Genomic DNA, 18,181 nt, shown 5'->3' on the forward strand with positions numbered 1-18,181 from the left:
ACTGCTGGTGTTGAGTTGACATAATATGTATGGTCTAGTAGGATTAGGAATTGGTTCTAGAGTTACACACGGGTTCAAGTCCTGATGTTGCTCTTCACTAGCCACTCCTTGTGAGCCTCAGTTTTCCTTCCATGAAACTGAGGAAAAAGTTGATGCAAGAAGTGAAGAGAGAATGCAGGTACAGTGTTTAACATATTGAATGCAGGTACAGTGTTTAACATATTGAAGGCAGGTACAGTGTTTAACGTATGGAAGGCAGGTACAGTGTTTAACGTATGGAAGGCAGGTACAGTGTTCAACGTATGGAAGGCAGGTACAGTGTTTAACATATTGAATGCAGGTACAGTGTTTAATGTATTGAATGCAGGTACAGTGTTTAACATATTGCCTGACACATGACAAGTGCTCAGTTAATGCTATTTTTTTTTTTTTTTTGGTCATTTTGGTCTTTATTTTATGGTAAAGGGAAAGCAATCCAATGTTTTTAAATCTTCTGCAAAATCATGGTTACCAATGGCCTAGAAAATAATGAATAGTGTTAACTCCTTCATATCAATACCCTTTCCACTAATATTGTTTCTAGAAGAGCCAGCATGATTATGCTTTGATTTGCTAGCATGATTAAGCATATAACAGTGTTAACAGTCAACTAACTGATGACTTTATCAGGGAAGCCTCCATTCTTATTTTAAATTTCCTACCTTCTTTTCTTCCTTTTTTGAGACAGTATCTCACTCTATCACCCAGAATGGAGTGTAGTGGCGACTGTAGCTTACTGCAGCTTCAACCTCCTGGGCTCAAGCATCCTCCATCTCAGCCTGGTACTTAGGCATGCACCACCATGCCTGGCTAATTTTTAAAAAATGTCTTGTAGAGACAGGGTCTCACTATGTTTCCCAGGCTGGTCTCAAACTCCAGGGCTCAAGCAATCCTCTGGCCTCAGCCTCCCAAAGTGCTAGGATGATAGGCATGAGCCACTGCACCTGGACTCTCTTTGTAATTTTATCAGATTTACTTTAAATGCTTTGTGGTTTTAGTGTCAGAAACATATACATTCATACTTATTTTACTCTTTTGGTGTAATTTTCTTATATACAACCCCTCTTTAGCCCTGATAGTACTTTCTGATTAAGTTTTCTTTAGTCTGGAATTAATATTGAAGCATCAGTTTTCTTTTCTGTGCAATGGAATAAACTAGTGATACACATAACATGGATGAATCGCAAAAAACATTAAGCAGAGTGAAAGAAGCCAGACACAAAGATTACATGCAGTCTAAAAGCATTTTTTAAAAAGACTCTTGAAAAAATAAATCTAATTTACAGTGACAGAAAGCAGGTCAGTGGTTACTTGGGGCCAAGCATGGGGTGGGGAAATTGACTGGGAAAGGGATGACGGAAACCTTTCGTGGTGACACAAGTGTTCTGTATCTTGATTGTGGTGGTAGTTACAAGAGTATGATCAAACAGTGCTCTTAAAACGGCTGTACTTTATTGTATATAAAGCATGTTTCAGTAAAGTTAAATAACAAAATTCTGATCTGATGGATTTCTGTCTTTTTTACAACATGGGTTTATTTAGCCTTAATTATTAACAGCAATTGCATACTTCAAAGATTTCTAGATTGATAGTTATTTTTCCTCAACATTTAAAATACATCATTCTATTATCTACCTATTGTTGCTGAGAAAACAGTCAGTTCCATTGTTAGTATGTCTTATTTTCTTCTCCCTGGAGCTTTGTTTACTTCTTGTTTTGGATGTTGTGCATTTTCAGTAAGATGTGTCTAGTTGTATATTTGGATTTATTCTGCTTAAATTTTGCTGTGACTTATTACTAAATATAACAACGTTTTTCTTTAATTGTGGAAAGCTTTCAGCCACTATCTCTTTGGATATTGGTTCTCCATCCTCTCCATTCCTTCCTTTTGGAATTCCTATTAGATGTATGGATTAAACTCATATTTTAACTTTCTAGTATCTTAATATCCCTTAGATATTTTATGTTTTTAATATCTTTTTTATTTGTGCTGCACTTGTGCTAAAATAATTTCCTTAGGTCTATCTTACATTTCATTAATTCTTTGTCACCTGTGTTGGGATTTCTATTTCAATGAGTATACGTTTTGTCACTATAATTTCAATTTCATACTTTTCAAATATGCCTATGTGTTTTTTAATATTTTCTACCTTTAGCTCTTTGGACATGTTAATCATGTTTATTTCTAAATCTCTTTCATCTTCTTCCATTATTCCAAGTCACGGTGTGCCAGTTCTGCTCTCTGCTGTATTTGTGTCCTGTTTCCCTATGTGGTTTGTAATTTTTGATCACAAGCACATTTTCAACAAGGTTTGTGTACCATGGGACTCTCATGAGGCCTGAACTACAGAAGTGGTTTGGGGTTTGCCTCTGTCAGGTCCCTGGAGGTTTCATTGGCCCTAGATTAATTTCTGTTAACGTCTGTGGTAAATTGTGTTTCTGGAGAAGACCACAACAATAGACCCCCTCCCAATAGCTCTTTTGTCATGTGATCTTGCCACTCCTCCATCAAGAGGTGGAGTTTATGATCCCTTCCCCTGATTCAGAGCTGCCTGTGACTGACTTTGATTGATAGAATGTGACAGAAATGACACTGCATCACTTCCAAGACTGGCCTTATGAGACTCCTAACTGTTGCTTTCACTACTTGGAGAGCTCCCTCTTGGAGGCCAGTCATCATATTAAAAGCATAACTAACTGGAGACCACTATGTGGTGGAGAAGCCCATGCTGTCTACACATAGAGGGAAATGGCATATCAATGAATTAAACATGAATGTGAAAATTTCTTGGCCCTTTCCATCTTACTCAGCCCATTGGAGCCACCAGCTGAAACCTGGGGAGTGAATGAGCCCAATCCCGAGTGGAGCAGAAGACCCATCCAGTGAAGCCCGGCCTGAATTCCTGACTAACAGGTGATGAGGAAGTAGTTTGAATTCACCACCTAGCCTTGGGATTCTGATTCTTGTAGTTGATCCTTTTCCACTCATAGCGTAGGCAGTTGGGAACATGTCTTCTCATTTCATTAGTATAGTGGGTGAAACTTTTCAAGTGTTTCACTGGGGCCCTTTCTAGTCAGATTAGTTTACTGCAATGACTAGAAATGCATCTTCATTCATTATGGCCTAGGTTAATTCTTGACCCTTCTGGCACAACTGTCTCTCATCATCATAAAGAAGCATAACATATACAACTATTCCCTCTCTCATGCCACCCCTCCTCTCAAAAACATGTAGTGGTTTCCAATTTTCTATGAAATAAAGCTCTTGTTTTTCAGTTCCAGATATTTTTATCTAACGAAAGGCCCACATTTCTTATTTATTTATTTATGTATTTATTTATTTATAAGAGATGGGTTCTCAACATGTTGCCCATCTGGTCTTGAACTCTTGGCCTCCAGTGATCCTCCCACCTTGGCGTCCTAAAGTGCTGGGATTACAGGTGTGTGCCATCGGATCCAGCAAAATCTCCACTTTTCTTATCTCACTGGTCTACATATCTGTTTCTCAGTCAACCTAAACTTTCTCTTCTTCCTCTACATACCCCCACTCCATATCCTCTCTCCATAATTTTACTCATATCATTCTTTTTGCATGAGATATCCAATGCTCTGGTGTTCACATTTAGATATAACCTATCTTTCAAACCCCACTAAATCACCTCCTCATCTATAAAGCCTTTTTTTGATAACCCAAGTTGTAATGTCTCCCTCCCTTGAAGCCAAATATTTTTTACCTGTCAATGTCTTATGATTTCTACCTTCTCAGATTTTTAAAGCATTGTGGTTTAGAATAGAAGTTGACAAATTACAGTCCAAATTACCAAATCCAGCCCACTATCTGTTTGGGGGAAATAAAGTTTTATTGGAACACAGTCACACTCATTCATTAAGATATTGTCTGTGGTTACTTTTGCACTACAATGGCAGAGTTGATTCTTTGTAAGGGAGACCAGCAAAACTTACAATATTTACTGTCTGGCCTTTTACAGAAAAAGGTTGCTGATCCCTGATTTAGAGCATGAAAATTGGATTTTGCATTACACTTTTACTGTAAGTTCTGGGATACGTGTGCAGAATGTTCAGGTTTGTTACATAGGTATGCAAGTGCCATAGTGGTTTGCTGCACCTATCAACCCGTCATCTAGGTTTTAAGTTCTGCATGCAGGTATTTGTCCTGATGCTCTCCCTCCCCTTACTTCCCATCCCATGACAGGCCCCGGTGTGTGATGTTCCCCTCCCTGTGTCCGTGTGTTCTCGTTGTTCAACTCCCACTTATGATTGAGAACATGCAGTGTTTGGTTTTCTGTTCCTGTGTTAGTTTGCTGAGAATGATGGCTTCCAGCTCATCTGTGTCCCTGCAAAGGACATGAACTCATTATTTTTTATGGCTGCATAGTATTCCATGGTGAATATGTGCCACATTTTGTTTATCCAGTCTAACATTGATGGGCATTTGGGATGGTTCCAAGTCTTTGCTATTGTAAATTGTGCTGCAATAAACATATGTGTTCATGTGTCTTTATAGTAGAATGATTTATAATCCTTTGGGTATATATCCAGTAATGTTACCCCTTAATATTTACCAGCTGTATGATTCACAGCTTGCTGTGAAGGCCAAGTGACAGAATATGAATGTACTCTTTTGGAATCTATGAAGTATAAATGTAGAGTGTTACTGTTTCTATTACTTTTGCCTTAACTCAAAGTATGTTACGGTTTGCCTCTGAGTAAACAGTTCTTATAAGGAAATGGAAATAAAGTAGAAACAGGGTGGTGTCAATGAGATACCAACTTATTCCTGCAAGAATAACCATTATCAAAAAATAAAAACAGATGTTGACAGGGACGTGATGAAAAGGAAATGCTTTTACACTGCTGTGGGAATGTAAACTAGTACAACCACAGTGGGAAACAGTGTGGAGATTCCTTAAAGAACTACAAGTAGAACCACCATTTGATCCAGCAATCCCACCGCTAGGTAATTACCCAGAGGAAAATAAGTCATTATACAAAAAAGATACTTGCACACGCATGTTTATAGAAGCACAATTTGCAATTGCAAAAATATGGAACCAGCCCAAATGCCCATCAGTCAATGAGAGGATAAAGAAATTGTGATATATATATACACACACACACACACACACACACACACACACCCCATAGAATACTACTCAGCCATAAAAAATAATAAAATAAGGGCATTTGCAGCAACTTGGACTAGAATTGGAGACCATTATTCTAAGTGAAGTAACTCAAGAATGGAAAACCAAATATCTCATGTTCTCACTCACAAGTTGGAGCTAAGCCATGAGGATGTAAAGGCATGCGAATGATACAATGGACTTTGGGGACTTGGGGAAAAGGGTGGGAGGGAGTAAGGATAAAAGACTACACATTGGGTACAGTGTACACTGCTTGGGTGATGGGTGCACCAAAATCTCAGAAATCACCACTAAGGAACTTATTCACGTAACCAAACACCACCTGTTCACCGCAAAACCTATAGAAATGAAAAAGAAACAGGGTGGTGCTATGCTGGGTATTATTGCATTCTTTCTATAGCAGTGTATAGATATGTGTGCACAAGCAACGTGATCTAGATAGGAGCTTCAGTAAGCGGAGATGTATATTAAACTTAGAGAAACAGAGAAAAATTTTCCTTTGTAAGCTCTGATGCGGAACAATGTGACTGTAGAATAGACACAGGTTAATGCGTACCAGCACATCTTTGGTACACATCTTTGCTGTGTAAAATGTCCACCTGAAGATGAGATTTCAAAAGTGAAAAAATTGACATTGTCCTTTCTGTCTTGAAATAATCTCACAGCTTTTGTGTTTCTGTAGAGGCAGATTTTGAACATGGAATGTCAAAGATGATTTCTCAGTGTGGATAAAATAAATGAGATGCCATTGTTAAAAACAAAAAATGAGGCCAACTCCACACTGACAGCTCAGAGATGGTTAAGAAAGCCCTGTTTCTAACCAAATCACACAGCCAGTGGTAGTTTAAAAGAAGTAATGTATGTCCCATCAGGAAATTTTGCTTCTACATCTCTTCTGGGACGTTATTAAATTTTCTTCTAGGAAGGAGACCAGTAAGCTACAAATTGTTTTCTCTACTGTTTGTGCAGTGAAAACAGTGGGTGGGAGGGGAGCGTTTAAGGAGTCTGGCATTCTGTGGGGCATCAGGGCCTCTTTAATTAGAGGGAAGCTGTCAGGGAAGATGGACAGTGTTCCCTTTGTTAGGGCAACACAGTGTCATTCCAAATCATATTTGTTTTTAAACTCAGTGTATTTGCACACAACCACAATGAGATACACAGTTTAGATGATGCATGAGAATCCTGATAGGAGATGTTTGCTTTCAAAAATAAAACAAATAGTGACACAGGCTTTTGAAAACCAAGAGTTGCAATGAGGGTGCTCTAAAAAGTTCACTGTAACTTTGAAATTTGCTGGTAAATGGGTTATATCAGCTTGAGGGGAACTATAATACACATGGGTACTTTGAATATGAAAATGGAATAAAAACTGTTCTGACAGTAGAAGTAAATTTTACAACACTGAATCCTTTTTTGCTTTTTTTCTTTCTTAGGCATCTTCAATTCTAAGTAAATTCATACAACAATAAAATGATATAAACTGTTAAAACTTTTCAATTTCTAGGACTTGCGTTAACTTGGGCAAGATTAAGAGGAGATATTAGTGTCTGCATAACTTGATGATATTCACATCATCCAATAAATTTTATTTTCTAGAACAAATTGCCTATTATGGCTAATCAATAGTGTACTGATACCTTAATGAAGCATTTCCTTTAAGAGAAGTGACCTAGGGTGGAACCTGTTGTTGACATTTGACCCAGGTCACTGTGTATATAAAATGCCCTGTGTTGTGCTTATTTTTTTATATTGTTTTATTGTATGCACTGCTGGATTACCCAGTAGGCAAGCCACACATTCCAAAAGTATCAATAAAATAGGGGCATGAAAAAAGAAACAACTAGAGATGGTCAAGAAATTGATGTATAAGCATCAAAGTAATTTTCATGAAAGACAAAAACCAGACTCTATTGGACTTTGTTACAGCTGCTACAGTCAGGCACCACATAATGATGTTTTGATCAGTGATGGGCCACATATACAACAGTGGCTCTGTAAGATTATAATGGAGCTGTACTGCATAGGTGTATCATTTTTCCTTTATACCATATTTTTACTGTAACTTTTCTATGTTTAGATACACAAATACTTAAAATTGTGTTACAACTGCTTACAGTATTTGATAGAGTAACATTCCATAGAGGTTTGTGACTAGGAGCAGTAAGCTGTACTATAAGCCTAGATGTGTAGTGAGCTATACCATCTATGTTTGTGCAAGTATACTTTATGATGTTTACACAATCATGAAATTGCCTAATGATGAATTTCTCAGAACATATCCCTGTTGGTAATGACAATATGAATTTTAGCAAGGTTTCTATGTTAAATTATACATTGGGGGAGGGAACACCACAAAATTTTCAATGCTTAGGCCTTTAAAAGTCATAATCAGGCCTGATTACATGTCACATCATAATTTTGTTGGATCATAGTAGGCTTTTTAGAGAAAATCAAAGAAAGAAAAGACATAGCCCCATAGGCTCCACAAGGAGCCTACACGAGCATGAGAAATATACCCAGGAAACAATTAGAGACCTAATCAGTGTATAATGTAGTTATAATTGTGTTTGTTTGATGTTTTATTTCATTTGACTATGTTGTGAACTCTCATGTTGAGAGAGGACTTTATTAAATTGTTAAATACCCATTTGTCTGAAATATGGGTAATTTGCAGTTACTGATTACATGTCATGAGACATGACCCACCACACTGCAGGTATCTCTCCATAGTTGAAGTTTGCCTGGCTATAGCCCAATAGACTAATGACTGTGGAAGTGAGCTACATGGAACTCAACTAACTGGAGCCTTCAAATAATTGGATTTTTACCTCTGGTACTATTTTTTCTGTTTACAAAAGAAGTAATGCCATGACAATAACCCAGAGAAATGTTTTTAAAGTGGGTTCCTAATTGTGGTTCTGAAGCAGTATATATTAAGCCCGATTTCCTGGCCCACTTCCAGCTACAGTTCTGCTCAGTGAAAACTATTATTGTTAAGGATGATGCTGGAAAACCCCAACTTTTAAAGAAGTATTACTTTTGTTTGCAATATTGAAATAAAGTAGGCAAACAGATTCAGAAACATTTTTTAACCATAAGAATTGAGGCAGAAATGTTCTGTGTAACTCTAGTTCGTTTTACTGAAGCCACAGTTTTATTTATTCGGCTCTACTTCTATCATTGAGGTAATTAAGTTTCATTGTGTCTGGTCTGACATCTTTCTTAGAATAGCCAAGGATGGCAGCATTTCGAAATAGGCCTACTAAAGACATTCACCCACAAAGCCATATATGTGCCCAAAAAGTGTTTTCTGAGGGGGAAATCTCTATTCCCTCTTTGGAAAATTTCATTGAGTTGAAATAACCCTGAGGCCAAATTGCTGGTCTAAGGAATAAAATGTGTGGAGAGAAACCAACATCTGGTGAGGACCTACTATTTGCCTATTGTTTTATCTATATTACTTCATTTAATTCAGTAAACCAAAAAGTATCTGAGACATGTGTCAATCAATTTAGAAGTTTATTTTGCCAAGGCTAAGGACATGCCCATGACACAGTCTCAGGAGGTCCTGATGACATGTGCCCAGGGTGGTTGGGCTACAGCTTGATTTTACACATTTTAGGGAGACATAAGAAATCAATCAGTACATGGAAGATATAAATTGATTAAGTCTGGAAAGGTGGGACAACTCAAAAGAGGGCTGTGGGCTCCAGGTCACAGATCGATTCAAAGATTTTCCAAATGCCAACCGGTTAAAAGAGTTAATCTAAAGATCTGGAATCCATAGAAAGGAGTGTCTGGGTTAAGATAAAGGGTTGTGGAGACCCAGGTTCTTATTATATAGATAAAGCTTCTTGGTAGCAGGCTTCAGAGAAAATAGATTGTGTAAATGTTTCTTATCAGACTTAAAAAGGTGCCAGACTCTTAATTAATTCTCTCCTGGATAAAGGAAAAGACCTGGAAAGGGAAAGGAGTTCTCTACAGAATGTAGACTTTCCCCATAAGAGACAGCTCTGCAGGGCATTTCAAAATATGTCAAAGAGGTGGGGCACGTTGGCTCACGCCTGTAGTCCCAGCACTTTGGGAGGCTGAGGTGGGCAGATCATCGGAGGTCAGGAGTTCTAGACCGAGCAACATGGTGGAACCCTGTCTCTACTAAAGACACAAAATTTAGCTGGGTGTGGAGATGCATGCCTGCAGTTCCAGCTACTCAGGAGGCTGAGGCAGAAGAATCACTTGAACCTGGGAGGTAGGGGTTGCAGTGAGCCTAGATTGAGCCATTGCACTCCAGCCTGGGTGACAGAGCGAGACTCTGTCTCAAGAACAAACAAACAAACAAAATATGTCAAAGAAATGTATTTTAGGGTAAAATACTTGGACTTCTTTCAAGGTCTTCTATCTGTCATGTGATGCTATATTAGAGTCAGGCTGGAATTTACTGTTATTGCTACAAAACGTCTTAAGATCTCTGTTTTGGTGTTAATGCTGGTCAGCTATGCCTGGATCCCAAAGGGAGAAGGGTATAATGAGGCATGCCCAGCTCCCTCTTCCCATCATGGCTTGCACTAGTTTTTCAGGTTAATTAAGAAAGCCTTTGGCTAAGAGGAGGGGTGTATTCAATTGGTTGGGGGTGGGAGGGTTAGAATTTCATTTTAGGCTTACACTTCTCACAAAAAAACACTTCTAGGGATATTTGCATTCTTATAATCTTCATTTTTCAGATAAGAAAGCTTCAGCTGTATTTTTGCCAAAAATATTTAACCTGCATCGAATCATAAAGAAATAATCAGGCAAATCAAATTTGAGGAACATTCTGCAAAACAACTTTTCAAAACGACTGTTAAAAACCACTCTTCAACACTGTCAATGTCTTGAAAGACAAAATAGGAGAACTATTCTAGATTAAAGGAGATGAAAGACAAATGGTAAATCAAAAGCAATACGTGATCCCTGTTGCCTTCCTGACTGAAATCAACAATAGGGAACATTGTTGCTACAAAAGGGAACATTAAAATATGGTCTTAAATGTGATAATGATGGTGTAGTTATGTAAATGAATATTCTTGATATTATAAGAGACATGCTAAAGTCTTTAAAAGTGAAGTGTCTTAATGTCTGCAACTTACTATCAAATGTTGCAGGGGTGTGTGTGTGTATGCATACACATGGGGAGAAAAAGAAAGGGAGATAAAGGGGAAAAGTAAATGTGGCAAAATATTAACAAATGTTGAATTAGCCGGGAACAGTGATTTGAGCCTGTAGTCCCACCTACTCAGGAGGCTGAGGTGGGAGAATTTCTTGAGCCCAGGAGTTCGAGGCTACAGTGAACTATAATTGTGTCACTGAACTTCAGCCTGGGCAACGTGGACAGACTATCTCTTAAAAAAAAAAAAAAAGGTAAAACAAATTGATGAATCTCTGTAATGTGCATATAGGTTGTTCTTTGTATTATTCAATTTTTCTTCAGGCTTGAAATTTCTCCAAAAAAAAAGTTGGGGAAATCCAAAAGGATGCTGAGTTGCAGAGAGGTAAAATAATGATAGCAAAGTTGAGGTTTAAACCATGGTGTTTCTGCTTTAGCTCTGGTCCCAACTCCCTGCACACAAGTTACCTCTCATCTGGCTGGGAAAATGAGAGGTCACTCTTGAAAAATTGGCTCACAATACAAAGAAGTATATCCCAACTCACAAATGAGTCAGAGTTACAGTAAAGACTGTAGGAGTTTGGAAGAGGAGTTGATGCTGCCGTGCCCTAAGGCCAGGATCTGTATCTCTTTCTTCAGGGCTCAATGTCCAGGTTCTTGCATACAGTAGGCACTCAAATAAATTTATTGAATAAGTACTTCCTGTTAGTATTGGCCATCCTATGGATTGTGACTTTTGAATTAGACACTTAAAGATGAATTAGATTTTGATTACTGAAAAGAAGGGAAGACTATCCAGGTAAATAAATGGCATGTGAAAAACAATGCAGGGCAGGGAAGAAAAGTGGGGAGTGAGGGGTGGGGAAAAGCTGGATAAACTGATAAAATTATTTAATAGCTTATTCTTAGGTCTCATCACTTGCATAGACTTGATGAGATATTATTTTGTGTTCGTGTTTTTCTTCTTCTTCAGCATATTGTTCTTACTGCTTCCCCTGCCCCACACCCATTTTGGATTAGGAGAAGGAATATTGCTTATTGCAAGGGTCAGCCTGGGTTTTAGCCTTAAACATGCCAAAGAAAAATATCTGGGCACATTCACTCTGAGGGGCAGAGCTAGAAGAAAGCTTTTCAAGACGCCAAGAGTGTTTCATTTGACAGCACGTATTCGCTTTTATTCAAGATGAACCCCTATCTAAATCTCATTATTTTGCTATTTCTCATCCATGAAGAAGCCACTTGCGGTGCCCAAAGAACCCTATCATGCCAACTGTTAGCATGACTAGTGCGTGAGGTCTCTAGCACTATGTACCCTGCAGAAATGTCATCTCAGATGCATCATTTTGCTAAGTAAGTGCCCCTGCTCAGTGCCAACACTGGTTTGTCTTCTGAATGGGCATGCTTCCTAGAAATTACCCTTTAGCTGACCCCACAGCACAACACACATTACATGTTTAGTGATGTCACTCCCGTTCCCTGGTTGCAGACAAGAGACGCCAGAGAAGAGCAGGAAGTTTAGCAATGAGGGAAATAGAAAGTGTTTATTTTATATCTCTCATCAGAGGCTCAATGCCAGACACACACATTTCAGGGCTCAGCACACTGAACATGCAGACATACATGGAATCCGCAGTGAGAGTATGGAGAATACAAGTGGAATGCGGGACCATAAAGAGACGGGAAGATCAGAGTTATGTGTAATAAAAGAGCTTTAATACGTTGTAAGAAAAATTTCGGGTTTCAGGTAAAGGAGGATTTTGAAAAGATTAGAACTTTTGGAGCTGGCGAATTCTATAGAATGTTGTGAAATTCCCTCTTTAAATACTATGGATTCCTTTCTGAGATTCACTGAATTTGTACTATCTTGTCTGAAACAGAGGGTTAATTCAGAAGTCTACTTAAGACACTATTAACTTTTTTTTTTTTTTTTTTGAGATGGAGTCTCGCTCTGTCCCCCAGGCTGTAGTGCAGTGGCGTGATCTCGGCTCACTGCAAGCTCCGCCTTCCGGGTTCACACCATTCTCCTGCCTCAGCCTCCTGAGGAGCTGGGACTACAGGCACTCACCACTACACCCAGCTAATTTTTGTTTTTGTAGTAGAGATGGGGTTTCACCATGCTGGCCAGGACGGTCTCAATCTCCTGACCTTGCGATCTGCCCACCTCCACCTCCCAAAGTGCTGGGGTTACAGGCGTGAGCCACCGCGCCCGGCCAACACTATTAACTTTTATGCAGTAGTCAGATATGCATGACTGCTTCATATCATTAAAGAACAGAGCAGTTTTGCCAAAAAAAAAAAAGGTACTGCTATATTAACTTTCTTTGGTTTTCCCTAGGCTTAACAAGTGGACTTTTGGGTTTGCTGAAGAAGAAAAAGAAGGAGAAGGAGAAGAAGAAGAGAAATGTAATTAACAAGAAAAAAAACTTATTTGAGGGCTATGAACACCTTGAATATTTAACAGAATATCAGCTACTCATCTGTAACTCATCTGTAACCATTCTCTACATGGCTAAACTTTTAGTAATAATGTAGGTATTTTCTGGCCAAGAGAAAGATAGGATATGTGTGTGTGTGTGTGTGTGTGTGTGTGTGTGTGTGTGTATAACAGAAGAAAATGAAAATAAAATAAAATAAAGGATATTTTGGAGTCAGTGAGTAAATATTTACTTTTAGAGCATAGCAGGTTTTAATGGAATATGATGTCTAGGACTGGAGGAGAAATAACAAATTTACTTACTTATAATTACTTATTATTTTTACAAACTCTACTTACTAAAAATTATTTGAGACAGCTCACATTTATCCAACAAACAGTGCTGAACGCCTCATATATCCTTTGCCTAAATTCGTTGCGACTAGGTACACAGCACTACAGGAGTCAGAATTCATAGTGGCATGTACAAGGAATGTGATCATAGTAGGAGGCAATTCTCTATGGACTTCCTAAGTTTCTGTATGTCTTGTGATAAGAGCTAGAGAATGCCTTTGTTATAGATTATCTTTTCAAGGATATTTGCATTATTGACTAGCCTTGGGGGAGAAAAAGGGAGAGACAGAAAGACAGAAAGAATATTTCCCTCAAGAGCAGTGCACCAGCATGCTTACTGCCTATTATAAAGTATTTGAGTTCCCTAAGCTCAGGATTTTTTTCTTTTAAACAAAACCCACAGTGGCTTGGTTTTCTTCAAGTTACCATGTGGGAACTGGGGCTTGGGGAATGGGTGCAATTGCTGTAATAAGTAGTCCCATAACTGTAAGTAATAAATAGTTCTACATCTCTGGCCCAGGGGTCCTGTACCTTTATCCAACAGCCATAAAAATGTGTAAATAATTTCTTAGTTTGCATGTGGGGTACATTTTCAGACCCTTCACAAATTTTGTTATTTGCTTTGAGTATTTGCATTTTATTCAGACAAATACTTGAGCCAAACTGGTACTTTCTCAAAGAAAAATATACCCTATCATATTTAATTTTCTTGTTAAATTTAAACTCAAAAACCTCCCCAGGGGAAAATGAGTAAAAGATGTTATAAAAGAAAGAAGGGTCAAAATGGAGTGATAAGAGTACCAAAAATAGGCTGGGTGCAGTGGCCTATGCCTGTAATCTGAGCACTTTGGGAGACCAAGGTGGAAGAGTTGCTTGAGGCCAGGAGTTCAAGACCAGCATAAGCAACATAGCAAGACCCCCATCTCTATTAAAAAAAAAAAAAAAAAGTAAGCAAACAGACAAACAAAAAATACCAAAAATAATGAAAAACAAAAAACAAGTCAAAGAAAAGTAGTGCATAGGCATTAAACTTTTAAAAATGTGTTTAGACAAATGTTGTTTAAAAATATTTTAGATTCATCCCATGGTTATGCTAACAGACATACTTTTCCTGAAAATATGGACAAGGGCTAGTTTATAGGAAGAGAGGTGGTTGGCTATTCTTTGCCAATTTTTAAATGGCAAAGTTTTATTACCATTAAAGAATGGAAACAGACCTCTGTGAATAACTCATTTAAAATGTAAGCTGATGAAAGAATGAGATAGACATTTTTCTAGTGTTCAAATTATGCAGTGCTTGTCCTAAATACTGCTGAATTCACCACTTGGAAGGGAAAACTAATCTTATTTGGAACATGCCATTATTTAGTATGTAATTTCTTACTATTTCTTAATTATAAAGGTGTCAGTAAAAACCACAAACTCAGTTATTTAAATCTTTGATGCTTTTGAAAATCTTCATCTATTAGGCAGAACAGATTTATTTATGATTCTATTAATTACATTTTAATAAAAATGAAGATTAAATAAAGTGGAACAAACTGAAAAAGAAATCATAGGGTTAGTGAATCATTTTTAACTACACTAAATATCAAATAAACACAATGCACCATGGCTGATTAAAAAGTACTACATACAGTGATTTTTTAAAAATCATGATATAAATAAGGTAGCTTCCACTTAGAACAAAAGTGTCACTGATTTCTCAATCAACTGAGAACACCCACAGGGATAATCACAGGCCACTCTTGTCGTTAAACATGAACTCAAAATCCGTCCAAATCAAGTAATCAGTCTGATGATTAAAAAGTAGAAAACGCCTTATAGAGAAATATAAGATGATCTGAGAATATCATATGTGATGAAGGAAGTAATAACACATCCAAAGTTTCTTACCTAAAACCTTTGAGCAGCATCCAGAATGGTAGGACAATCTGATTTTCAATTTCATACATTTATGGTTGCTAGCATCTTTCATCTGGAGTTCTTAGTTCTCTCTTCAGAGTTGAATGAATCGAATCAGATTAATCAGCATTTACTGAGTATGAAAGGTACTGTATTTCCTTGCTGGGGGCATAAAAAGGTGAAGGCTGCAAAGGAAAGAACAAATCAGTAAGCTTCCAATCTATTAGGGAAGTAAGGCTAACAATAATAACAAAAAAGATGTAGATAATAGGTCAAGTCAACAGTAGAAAAAAATTCCACCAGATAGGATGTGACTCATTGCCAAAAGAATTTTGCAAACAGTAATTGTTGGAATTCAAAGAGGAGAAGCTACACTAGACTAGGGTGGTCTGAAAAGACATCAAGAGCCAAATGGGATTTGATCTGGGATTGAAGAAGGGTGAAATCTAGCTGAATAAAGAATGCGAAAGTCAAGACAGAGGTTGGCAGACTGCTGTTCGTGGGCCTCATTGGGTCTGCAGATTGTTTTTCTACATCTGCAGAACCAAAAATGGATTGTACATTTTTAAATAGTTAAAAAAACAAAGAATAATATTTCATAGCACTGAGAAGTATATGAAATAGAAATTTTAGTGTCCATTAAAAGGTTTTATTGGAACACAGTCACTGCCCATTGTTTATATCTATGGCTGCTTTTGTACTACAATGGCAGTGTTGAATAGTGGTGACAGAGACCAAATGGCTTGCAAAGGCTAATATTTACTGTGTGGCTCTTTGCTGACAAAGCTTGCCAACTGTTGGTGTAAGAGAATAACGGGCAATGATTATGGAAAGAATGTTGGCAGGCCTATAAATTTATCAAGAGGCCACTGAAAGTTTTGACTATAGGAGGAAGCCCATTCACAAATTGTTTCTGCTTCCTATACACATCACCTGGGCTTGCAGGGCTTGCAAATGTTTGTTAAACCAACAAATGAACCAGGATTTTCAGATTCCTAAGTCACTTGTTGCTTTATATCTGTTGCTCTTGAAAAGAATGAATGGCTTTCCCACAGGGGACATGCCCTTTACTCTCTCTGTTTGTCTGCTCCACCTTCACACAGGTGTGCTCGGAGCAGCTTGATACATATTTACATTGTTGGGCACAATAACAATACCTTGTGTTTCAGGGGTTCTGTAAAGAATGTACTTAGGTGACTTCTTTTTGGACCTTTTCTCTTTGCATTGGATGATGTTGTTCTTCTATCTTTCAGGCAATAGTTCAGAAATAGATACAAACAGGAGGGTTCGGGGAGATTCCTGGAAGGGGATGGTATTGACACGAAGAATTAGCAAAAATCGTAGCTCTCTCCAGAGGGTTTCTGAGGGCCAGACTATTCGAGAAAAAATGGTTCAGGCAAAATAAACTGCAGCAAAACCCAACTGTCGGGCCCTCTCCCCTGGGTGTTCCCATCAGTCCTGCATGGATGCACTTCAAATACCAACTTTCCACTCTAATCTTTTAAGGCAGCATGTAACTGGGCCTCACTGAGAGGAGATATACAAGAAGAGTGTAGAGAAACACACATGAGAGAAATCTCACAATAAAAGGAAACAAACTCTGGGAAACATGGTTAAGAAGTATCAGACTCAATTAATAATGGAGCCCTCAACAGCCTTGGAGAGATCCAATACAAACTTAATTCAAACTACATGCCAATGCTTCCAGCCATATTTTCTTTTTTTTTTTTTTTTTTTTTTTTTTTTTTTTTTTGAGATGAAGTCTAGCTCTGTCAACCAGGCTGGAGTGCAGTGGCATGATGTTGGCTCACTGCAACCTCTGTCTTCCGGGTTCAAGCAATTCTCCTGCCTCAACCTCCCAAGTAGCTCAGACTACAGGCGTGCACCACCACACCCGACTAATTTTTGTAGTTTTAGGGGCTTCACCATGTTGGTCAGGCTGGTCTTGAACTCCTGACCTCAGGTGATAGGCCTGCCTGGGTCTCCCAAAGTTTTGGGATTACAGACATGAGCCACCATGCCTAGTCCATATTTGCTTTTAATTGATTATGTTTTTTAAGAAAAATCTTAGAGGGAAACTCTTTAAGAAAAACAAATCAGGTTAAAAACTACATTCTTCTAGGTAATGAAAAGTAGGTAAACAACATTAGTTGTGGATTTTTAAAAAATTAAAAACAGCTTTTTTTACTGGTCCATTTGAAAACAAACTTTGGGAAAAGATGGAATCTTCCAATAGCTGAGATGAAGTTAAGGGGGAACATTACTGAATATAATATTTAAAAAATGTAATTTTAAATCATGCGTAACTTGTCTTGGAGTTCATCCCAGGTAAATATCAGTATAGTCAGGGATAATGACGAATTCTGGATTAGAACTGTGTAAAGGTTTGAAATAGCAGTAAGCTCAAGTCCTGGGAATGCAAACTGGATGACATTTTGAAATGTCCTACTATCAAAAAAGAGGGAAATGAAGCTTAACCCCATATGTCAGTGTATTCTCATAAACAGCTACCTAAAAGGGCATAGCCACAGATGCACTTAAACACAACTACAGACACACATGTGGACCTAGACACCTAAATGCCTACTTTAAGATATGAAAAATTTCCTAGGTCACAATTACAACAGTGCAATGGTTTCTAGAAAAAGAAGATCATTTCCTATCCTGGCTCAGAATGTTAAAAAAATGACTTTCCCATAACATTTTCTAATGGATCTTCCAGTCACAGTCTCCTATGGAGGCATAATTTATGTAGTGGATGACAAAAAGAGTTTTATGATATCTGGAATTCATTTAAAATCTTTAGATTGGAAAAATTGAGATCCAATTAAAATCTTAATAAATGACTCTGTGTTGCATATAAATATATTAAATTAATATATGTGCAGGCTGAAATTGGAGAAGTTATGAGAGTCAGCATGTTAATTCTATTTCTATCAGGGAACTAACTGTATGTTATAACTCTGAGAATTACGGGGTAATGGGGCTGTTTACATTGAAGCAAAACTGAATTTAATTTACATTGAAGCAAATTTTCACCCATGACTTGTCATAACTCACTAAGTCTTCACTTTGAGGCATGGTGAAATCTCACTAGTGAAAGGCCTCTGAGGAGACGGAAGATGGACCAGTTGGAACCAAGAAGAGCCCTAGGGAGGATGA

General features: G+C 37.9%; 1 long non-coding RNA gene across 1 annotated transcript; it reads left to right on the forward strand.

Annotated features, from left to right (window-relative positions):
* Positions 1-2,864: 2,864 nt before the first annotated feature.
* LOC126963202 (uncharacterized) lies at positions 2,865-12,898 on the forward strand. The gene is made up of 3 exons (XR_007728977.1): positions 2,865-2,953; positions 4,029-4,089; positions 12,683-12,898. It is a non-coding gene; the product is annotated as an uncharacterized LOC126963202 (long non-coding RNA).
* Positions 12,899-18,181: the final 5,283 nt, after the last annotated feature.

The sequence above is a fragment of the Macaca thibetana genome, chromosome 1 (assembly GCF_024542745.1).
Source record: "Macaca thibetana thibetana isolate TM-01 chromosome 1, ASM2454274v1, whole genome shotgun sequence".
Lineage (NCBI taxonomy): Eukaryota > Metazoa > Chordata > Mammalia > Primates > Cercopithecidae > Macaca > Macaca thibetana.